Source organism: Mus caroli, unplaced genomic scaffold (assembly GCF_978045245.1).
Source record: "Mus caroli unplaced genomic scaffold, Mus_caroli_1 scaffold_5, whole genome shotgun sequence".
NCBI classification, from domain to species: domain Eukaryota; kingdom Metazoa; phylum Chordata; class Mammalia; order Rodentia; family Muridae; genus Mus; species Mus caroli.
In genome coordinates this window covers 78,785,477-78,788,073 of record NW_028227260.1, presented here as the reverse complement: position 1 = coordinate 78,788,073, position 2,597 = coordinate 78,785,477, and positions in this window count along the sequence as shown.

The window sequence follows — 2,597 nt, the reverse complement described above, 5'->3', positions numbered from 1 at the left end:
TGAAGATTCAAGAGCCAGATGCTGATGTGAAAGCCTACTAGCACAGAGAGGCAGAGAAAGTATCCAGCCAACCTTCCTCCTCAACCAATATCCCAGAAGAAAAAAGACAGTTTTTCTCCATACTGTTTTAACAACCCTTTGAACTGAATGTATCTCTTTTTTACTGCCATTGCGTTTCTCTATCTGTCCTTCTGACCTCATCTCACTCTGTTTTTATTTCTATGGTCACTAGCTCTCAACTGATTGCTTGCTCTGCCTCATGACCTATGGTTGACTATTGACTTTATTTAATCGTATTTACAATAAACAGAACACTCTTGTATTAAAGATTTGTGCTAGGGATGAGCCATATCACAACTAGAGACAGGGTTTTCCAGTCAACAATTTCAGGTTTCAAATTATCACCAAATATCCTGCAACACTTTTGTGGAAATAAAAGCCTTTTTCTATAACATCAATACACTATATACTATAACCTAAGAATTTCATTTACAATATCCAGTCCACTTGTATTTGGCAAACTTGAAAAAAGTACTTTACTGTCTATCCTATCTGGTGAGTCCAAAGCTCTGTACCAAAATCAATATTATAACTTTCATTAACCAACCTAAAAACATCTTTGTATACCTAAAAGTGTCATAAATCCTAAAGAACTTAATCTTGATTATAAGACAATAACTAGCTAGTTCCCAACCATATCATAGGCCTGAGAAAGAGGATACTTACCTAACTATGAAGGAAGCAAGGGCAAATAGCTTCCAAAACTATAGAAACAAGAAAGAAAGCTGACTGCCTGGGCAGTCCAGTTCAAATTTCTTAGAACAGTACGAGTATCATCTTCATTCCTGTGGCACAAAATATCTGACAAATATTTTTTGTGAAGCAGGAAATATGAAGGACTGCTTACCCTATTTTGGCCAAGCTTGGCATTTGACTTCCTTGTGTCTTGTTTGTGCAGTCTAGAAAGCATATTTTCCGCAGTTAAAGCAAATGCAGTTTCTTGCCCACTGGGTAGCTTGCCACAGATGAAGGAAACTCCATATGGAGGTTCTTTGAGCAGACCTGTCTCATTGTTTTTAAAAAAGACACTCTATAAAAAGTAATCTTTAAATGCCATATTCTGTAGTTCTCTAAGGTTTTTCAATACCAGCTACCTATCTACAGTATATATGATAGGCAAACATTGCTTGCTTTTAACTATTTACTATCTGTTTAACCTATGAAACATATTTCTGTAATTAACTATGCTAGTATCAAACAATGCCATGAGTTTGACTCATTTATTAACTTTCATGTCTTAATTTAACTAAACAATTTAAAATAGCAGCTTTCAAAAAGACTAGAGCATAACAATGTTTTGAGAATTATATAGGTGTAATATCTTTTAAAAAGTTAATGAATTGGAAACACATATAACCCCAATTTTATATCAATACACAAAGATGAATACCAATGTAATCAAGTATATCATCAATTTTTTAATTGATATTCAAAGATCTATACCGATATATGACTTTTGGTTAGTAAAAGCTCTGTAATTTAAGAGTAGATTTAGTCTCTGCTCCACACTTTGTATCTGTATCTCCTACCATGGGTATTTTGTTCCCCTTTCTAAGAAGGATCAAAGTTTCTATACTTTGGTCTTCCATCTTCTTGAATTTCATGTGATCTGTGAATTGTATCTTGGGTATTCCGAGCTTCTGGGCTAATATCCACTTATCGGTGAGTGTATAACATGTGTGTTCTTTTGTGATTGGGTTACTTCACTCAGGATGATATTTTTCTAGTTCCATTCATTTACCTAAGTATTTCATTGTTTTTAATAGCTGAGTAGTACTCCATTGTGTAAATGTACCACATTTTCTGTATCCATTCCTGTGTTGAGGTACATCTGTGTTCTTTCCAACTTCTGAATATTATAAATAAGGCTGCTTTGAACATAATGGAGCATGTGTCCTTATTACATGTGGGAGCATCTGCTGGGTATATGCCCTGGAGTGGTATAGCTGGGTCCTCAGGTAGTAATATGTTGAATTTTCTGAGGTGCTGAAAAACTGATTTCCAAAGTGGTTGTACCAGCTTGCAATCACATCAGAAATGGGGAAGTGTTCTTCTTTCTCCACATTCTTGTCAGCATCTGCTGCCACCTGAGTTTTTGATCTTAGCCATTCTGACTGGTATAAGGTGGAATCTCGAGGTTGTTTTGATTTGCATTTCCCTGATGACTGAGGATGTTGAACATTTCTTTAGGTTTTTCTTGGCCATTCAATATTCTTCAGTTGAAATTTCTTTGTTTGGTTTTGTACCCCATTTTAATAGGGTTATTTCATTATCTGGAGTCTATATTCTTGAGTTGTTTGTATATATTGGATATTAGCCCTCTATCAGATGTAGGATTGTTAAAGAATTTTTTCCCAATCTGTTAGTTGCCATGTTGTCATATTGACTGAAGAAAAGGCCATCCAGAGACTGGCCCACCTAGGGATCTACCCCATAAACAGTTACCAAACCTAGAAACTATTGTGGATGGCAAAAAGTGCTTGCTGACAGGAGCTTGATATAGCTGTCAAATGAGAGATTCTGCCAGTGTCTAACAA